This window comes from Abrus precatorius, unplaced genomic scaffold, assembly GCF_003935025.1.
Source record: "Abrus precatorius isolate BTA unplaced genomic scaffold, Abrus_2018 Scaffold10, whole genome shotgun sequence".
In the NCBI taxonomy this organism is placed as follows: Eukaryota; Viridiplantae; Streptophyta; class Magnoliopsida; order Fabales; family Fabaceae; genus Abrus; species Abrus precatorius.
The window spans coordinates 29,805,491-29,813,752 of NW_020874292.1; positions in this window are offsets into that span (position 1 = coordinate 29,805,491).

The window sequence follows — 8,262 nt, forward strand, 5'->3', positions numbered from 1 at the left end:
TTTGAAAGATAAAATTAATATTTTATCTTAATAATTAACTAGAGATTGTAACTTGATTGTCCTGCACCTTCAAATGTTTTGTGGTGCTCGTTAGACTCTTTCTAGCTAGCATGATAACGAATAAGGTGTAGATTTGGGATTGAGGTTGCTACCTATAAAGGAACTTTAATTAATATATATGTTAACATGTGAATTAATTGAATAATACTATTTAGAAAGTAAGTTTAGTTAGAAGAGTTAATACTTTGTTTTTAAATATTAAATTCAAGTGTTAGCATTTTTTCGTATAAAAATAGTTATAAGATAACTTTTAAAGGTAAAAAGTCTTTTTAATTAATTACTATTTTATAAGAACAATGTCTCAAATGATGCTTAATAATGATATTTGGTTGTGTAAAAATTTTTATAAAAAATTACTCTAACATTTGAGTCAAAATATAATACGATAGAATGATATTAAGAAATTTTTTTCTTAATACAAGTATTAATAGATTTGTCATTTAGCACACTTCACGCTGTAATCGTCAATGTATGAAAATGCATATCATATTTGTATAGTGAAATAAAGTGTGTCTTATTAAAAGAGTTACTCAGAATTAGGGTATAAGTAGAATGCTACTAAGAAATTTTTTTCTTTACACAAACATTAGTGAATTTGTCATTTATCAAGTGTACAGTGAAATATAAAGTGTCTCATTAAATAAGTTATTCAGAATTATAATATAATATGGTAGTGTTATTAAGAAATTTTTTTATATACAAAAATTAATGAATTTATCATCTAGCACACTTGACACATTGTAATTGTTAATGTAATACATCTCATGTTTATACAATGAAAGAAATAAATAAAAATGCACGATATTTAAGCTAGACTTTAGACAAAATATATAAATATATTTTAAGATAATTATATTTAAATAAGGAACATAAATAACATTGTTTGTATTAAAAATAAAAAATATAAATATTAAAAAGTCATAAACAATGATTATTTTAGGAATGATAAGATATTTTAAAGTTATTTTTTATTTTGTATTTTTTTGTAAAAACAAATATACTAATCATGAATATTATTTGATAAATAATTAATCTAAATATTTTTGGGTTTTCAATGTGAGATATTGGTCACGTAATAAATTTTTGTATATAATATTTTTTTTAAATCATAGAATACAATATTTTGATAATATTAAATATTAATTTTTTAACAAAGTTTATTATTATTTTTTATTGTATATCATTACATGTATTAAAAACAAGATACTATCACACGTGAGTAAAAAATATTAAGTAATAAAATTAACAGATTAACAAAATATTTGCACCATGTTTTATATAATAATAATAATAATAAATATTTTTGAAATGTTTTTATACCGTAATTTTTAGCAAAATGTTATATTATAAAAATTTTAATTGTAAATACTTATTAAAACTGTTAATTAAATATATATTTTTAAATGGAATTTTTTGTCTTAAATAATTTATACAAGCAATCTGATGTATTGTATCATACAATTAATTTAACTAATTTTATTTAATTGCAAATAACGTGTTAAAATTATTTTGCTAATATTTATTTATTGTGTGGAGACAAAACCTTGGTCAAACATAGAACTAGCATATAGAAATTATAAATCAAAACGCATAAAATTATTTTAAAATGTGCAGGATAATCAAAAGTCGTATTATTATTATTTATATATTTTGGACTATTGTAAATTTGAGGACCAGAAAATAAACAAGGACGCCTTTCTTTTTTGTGTTTTGGTCGTCTCAATTCTTTTTTCTTCAAAAAAGATGTTCGAGATCAAAATCGTATTGGTTCAAATAATATGAATCAGCTGGCCCAGAAACATATTTGGGCCTTTATCTTTGAATGATGCATTTCCTGGACTTCTTGTATATAGTCCACCAAACTCTTAGTCTATAATGTTAAAAAAACTCATTTATCAAGACCTAGTTTACAAAAAATAAAAAAAAATAAAAAATAAACAACAATTCGTGACACCCAATCCAATTCTGATTAGTTTTGTTTTAGAAAAACGAATCCAATTGTGATTACACCTAACTCGGCCATTCGTGTAGACGATTAAGCACACTAACTTAGATAGTTACATAAATGGACCCAAAAGCAAAATACCAATAACCCAAGAAATCCTAGAACTTTCCAATTCATAACACTTGTACCTGTTGACCAAAAGAAAAGTCAAAAACATTTTTTTTACCCGGAACATGAAATATATAAGGCAAGAAGTGATAGCAGTTGACCTGACCATAGTCCCTCCCAAAAATCGAATATGGGTCATTGTTTTTATAATGTCAAATGGTATTAGGTGTTGCTGCAAAAATAACAGTTGCAAATCAATTAAGGCTTGAGTGCTTCATTCTAATTCAATGACCAAGAAGACAACATTAACATAAAAATTTGCTTATAGCCACAATGCTTACCTAGCTGACTCACTAACTCACCCACTTAATTATGAGTTTTCCTTAAACAATATGTAAGAAGATATTTTGGTTGTTGACCTTTAGTATGAGTCTTTGACCGTTATTTTTTTATCCCTTATTTTTTTTGGGTAGGTATTTAACATTGTTTTTGACTAGCAAAGCTTGTTGATTTGTTAGGGAAGGCAAAGTTGAATGTGAATCAAGTGGCAGGTTTAAGATACCTTTCTGAGAGTGACCTATAAAATGAAATAATTGCATATAACTCGCTCAAAAGATCAAAATAAATCCAATTTTTCTTTCTAAGCAATTATCTTTAGCACTGTAGTTACTAATCGTTTTAAGTTATAATACTATCACAGTGAAATACACGTTCTTAATTTGACCAATATCTTCCTTTGGTATATAATAATGTTATCCTGATACGATAATATATTGAATAACTTTCCCTTTGTTGACAAGCACTAAGCAAGCGCACGAATGGTATGCTTTGGCTTCACGGACTTTGCTACATTGGTGTGAAAGCTATAATTAGAGATGGCTTCATATTTGTAAAAGGTATATGTCCTCATGGAGTCTAGAACTTTAAATAAAGAATTAAAGACATGTTTAGAAGAGTTTTTTAATCAGTTTATGACTTTCCTTCGTAAGTTATTTTTAACTTATTTTAATAAGCTTATTTAACTTATCAAAATAAATTATTTTTAACTTATTCCAATAAATCATTTATCATCAATTTTATAGTATAAATCATAATATAAAACATTAAATAAATACTTTAATAAATTATATATTTAAACATAACCTAAAACAAAGGAGACACCCATGATATAGTGTGTGTACCATAAGCCTGAATAGTTAAAGATTTTATTTTCTACGAAAAAAGAGGGAAGAATTGTGTGTTTTCAAAACTTGCTGCATGGTATTAAGTTATAATTAATGGGGAAGCCATGGCCGTATGCTAGTAATTTGATTCGACTAAACAAATAATGATGTTGGGCTTTAACCAAACCACATGTTCCCTATACCTAAGGTTTCCACAAGAAAGAAAGTTTTTAGTGCTTGGTTTTGCTTTTTCCTTTGAAGGGACATTGCTGCTGAGTTCAAACTCCAAGGCCATACATAGGTTGGGGGGGGGGGGTGTTCTCAGTTTGTAAAATGATTACTCTCCAAACATAGTGAGCAAAGTGCTTTTTGTTTTTGCCTTCCACTTGGGAGGAAATGTTGCTGATTCGAACTCCAAAGCTAGGTTGTGACTTGAGCTAGGTTCTATGCTCCTACTTGTGTAATTAATTAAAGTGAATATTTTGGTTCATATATAGTGCACAATAGTTTGGCCTATTAGACGGTCCCAAACATTTTGTCCCATGTTACGCGTTATGTGCTGTGTCTTTTCAAAGCATATAGACCAAAAAGCCAAATTTCACCATGCATTATAATGGTACAAATGGGGTGTGATAATGTTTCTTAGAAAGGTGAATGAAAGGATGTCTACAACATCCACATGGTGTTCATTATGATGAAGAAAGTTAATTAATCTCAAAAGAAAGATAAAGTTCACGTGCCAGGAAAAGGAAAGAATTAGATCAACACATTGAAGCTATGTGGGGGACGAAACTCTAAAAGTAATAAGATACTGTACATTCTTTTTGAAACTCAATTTATAATCAATCATAAAATTTGTCGTAAATTTATAAATTTTAAATCATTCCTGAGTTTCTACTTTCTGCAAAATATGCAGTTATGTTAGACTCTCACTTCATGTTAACTACTCCAAAAACTTACTATGCGTGCGTATACTAAAAGATTTCTCTCATAATGAATGAACCAAAAATGAAAACAGAAACCGAAGGAAAGATTGTCTTCAGCCACAAGTCTGATTCAAATGGGTTATCAAAGATATTCTGATTAAGTGCAACGAAGAGGACCATAATGAGAATATATGTCAATTACCGTTTGAGACCCATGTTTGTACGAAGTATTCTAGAGCGTAAAACCAGCCACAAGTTAATAGATAACTACGTATCTATAATATGAATAATCAAGATTAAAGGATAATTAAAATTATATGATTCATTTAAAAAGTAATGTAACATATATTAAAAATGTCACACCACTCTTGCAATTTTATTATGTCAAATTATAATAAAATATAATGATTGAATTTTGAATTCTGTTCTCATATAGAATAGAAGAATAATGTTACACCGACGTTAGTATTTAGATGACAGTGATTAAGTAAACGGAGTTTTCTTGCTTCAAATTGCAAACTAAGAGGAGCTTAGATTTAGGAGACTCCTTTTCATTTATAGAGTTAATTACTTAATTGAAAATGTACGCTAATTATTTTAAGGGAGACGTTGCGAAATGTAACATCATGCAAGAGGACAAGTAGCATGCAGCTTTTCTTTTCTGTGGAGGGTTCCGAAATTTTGAATATAAAAAGAAAAACTACTGATTTGATGAGATAAAAAATATATGTTGAATTTCTTCCTAGAGCCAAGAAATTAATAAGAAAAAACAAAAAAGGTGGTTAATCATGGGATAATGGGAGAATATATTAACATTGCAAGAAACCAAAGTGAATTGAATAAACCCGTAATAACGTGGTCTTAAAAAATAACAAATATATTTAAAAGTTTCAAATCGAAGACCTGTCGTTTTTAAAATGTACTTTATTCATTTGGTGCCATTGTATCTAGACTAAATTATTTATCTTTCTTCAAATCTCAGTCATATTTCTCTTCATAAATTTGAAGTCTCAAACATCACTGTCTCTCAATCTTTCTCACATCACTACCTGTTTTGTTACATATCCTGTTCGTCATCATTTTCATATTTTTTTTATCGTCATCGTGATATAGTCTTATCTATAATTCAGAACCATACACTATTTTTTCCTTCTTGTTTCCATATCTTGACAATCGTTAATATTACTCTTCATTATGCAGATACATCAAGAAAGGAGAGAATTAAAATGAATATATTTAAACCTCCTAAAATCTCTTCTTATGGATTTTTTTCACTTGTAAATAAAAATATAAAATTAATAGTTAAATATCTTTTTAATCACTTTAAAATACTAAAAAATTGCTTTTACTTCCTTTTTTTTTTTTACTTAAAATTAGTCCCTGATTAATCTCATGATTTTGTAATTGGTCCTTTCTATGTAACTTTGTTATTTTTTTATGAGCTGGCTGAGGGTGTTATATTCCAACAAAATATTCTTGCATTCCATACAAATTGATCTATAACACGTGACCCAAAAATTTCCATTTAAATAAGCCTAAATCCCTGTAGTGTGAAAATATAGCAAAAGACAAAGGGATAGTCTAAAAACATAATAATAAGATACAGGGACACTATTGAAACAGATCATTGTTGTCCGACTCATAAAAAAATAATGGAACCTACAAAATGGGGACAAGTTTTAAAATTTGTCCATTAGTCATTTTCCTTAGTTTTGAAACCAAAATTTATATTTTCAGCAAATTTTGACTTATTACCATAGATTTGTTAGCAATGCAAACTATCTCTATGGTTTTAGGGGTCATGTTAGAGCATTTTGTGTGTTATACAACTATAGACCCCTCGAGATACTAGACCTATGTCATTCATCATAGAACATATTTCATTTTAATTAATACATAAGATCCATTTGGAGAAGCACAGGTCCATTTTTTCTTTCATTTTCTTTACCTACTGTATTATATTTTATCCACAGAAGTGCATGGCATTACAACCAGGGGAAGGAATTAATCTAATAGGATCCTTCAATAATGGCTTTTGAGGATACATCTATCGTCTAGTGAGAATGTGGGCTTTGGTGACTTGGCCATGCATCAGATTCAAGTAAAATGACAAATATGATAGTTACTGCTACAGCTGGTGTTCAAATTTCCACACGATAACGTAACCATGGACGGTTTATCTAATTAATTAAGAAGGTTCTCAATCTTTTATCCAACCTACAAATCTAACAAAAAAGAACGTACCTACTCTCTCAAACACAAAGAACAGTTCTCAAACAGTTTTTAAGGGTTTCAGCTCAAAATCTTCAACTTTTGCTTTATGAAAAACCATATTCAAATATCTATACTTCATAACCAACCTTTCAATGATAACCACCACGACTCAATTCCTCTATGAAACGTTACCAACATTAAAGTGGAATGGTCCCCCACAGCGCCCCCAGATGCCCAATTGACGTGTGTCAATGGAACCATATATAGCACCCAACATGTGGCATATCGATTTTAATTATGAATAGAGTTTAAGTGGAGTTTTTCCAACATGTTAGAAATAATCTATAAAAATATTTTTTTCTAATTTTTTAACTTATTTTAATAAAAATGAATTATTTTAAACCTATATCAACAAGTTTTACATTTATATTTATGACATATAGTGTATTTGAAATAATTTATGAATTATTTATAAAAATAATATTGAAAAATTGTTTAATAAATTTTCAATTCAAATCATTAAAATAAGTTTCTTTTAACTAATAAAATTATAGTTATTTTATGGCATAAATTATTGTGTTAAAAGAATTATTGAATAAGCAGATGCTTAAATTTTGTATCCAGATGCACTTTAAGTCATCAGGTAAACAAATTATTGAATAAATATTTAATTAAATTGTGAATCCAATCTTAAATTTGAATTAAACTCTAACTCAATTTCAAAAGTTATTTCAAGAATTGTTTTAACTTTTATAAGTTATTGTTTCGTCATATTTACGGTTGATGTTAAATTTTAATACAATCTCTCAGCTGAAGAGTGATTTTTTTTTTCTTCTTATATTCCATTGAAGATAGATTGCATCGGAAAAGCCATGGATCAAGTAAGTTTCACCGAAAATATCATGAATTCAAGTTAATTACATTGAATGATTCCGTGGGCCACAACTATTTTTTTAATCAAAAGTGATTTAATATTAGATTTATAATAGACTCTCGTGTCCTATTATATTTAAGTTAACGTTCTAATTCAACTTCAAAAATTAACCCATAAAATATATATTTTTTAATTTTATAAGTTTTTATTTAGTTATAGGACTTCTCAGCCAAATGCACCCTTTTATTGTTAGTGTAATTTCTCAATTCAAATTAGAGTTTTGTTTCAATAAATGTGAAAATATTAAATACAAGCTTTTTCATCAAAACAAAACAGTTATAATATATAATAAATTTCACATAGATTTGGTCCTTCAATTAATCTCCTCGTGAGCTCCCTCCGATCACGACCACCACATCTCCATAGTGTGAACTCCAACATGAAAAAGGTAAATGGATAATGGTAAACCCTCCAATTCTGAGGCGTCTGAACAATCAAAGAAAGAGATTAGTACGTAGGAGATAGAAGCACATATATTAAATAAAATTGACCAAGACAAAGCTTATTATGATTGTGGTGGACATTTTAATTAATTGTGTAGTGGATGCATTGAAACAAAAGAACACGCTGTGATGGTAGACCACACGAGGGGCTGTTTGTAAATGACAGAGGAAGCACTAATTATTTTATTTTGGATTAGCTGCTAATGTAGAATTCGAGACAAACATAGTTACGTATGCTTTATAAAAATAGCAAAGACTATGGGTAACACAGATTCACGCTTAGGCTTATAATATTCATTTCTTAACATTATATTTTAGTCCCAAAGCTCATGCGTGCATCCAAGGAACCAGACATTGGTGGTCGTCGTTTTCCATCTTCTCTTGCGTTTTGTTTTGGCGTCTTCCTCTTTTACCACTTTTTGAAAGAATATTTCGATTTCTTCTTAGTTTTATATAGCTAGCTTCGTTT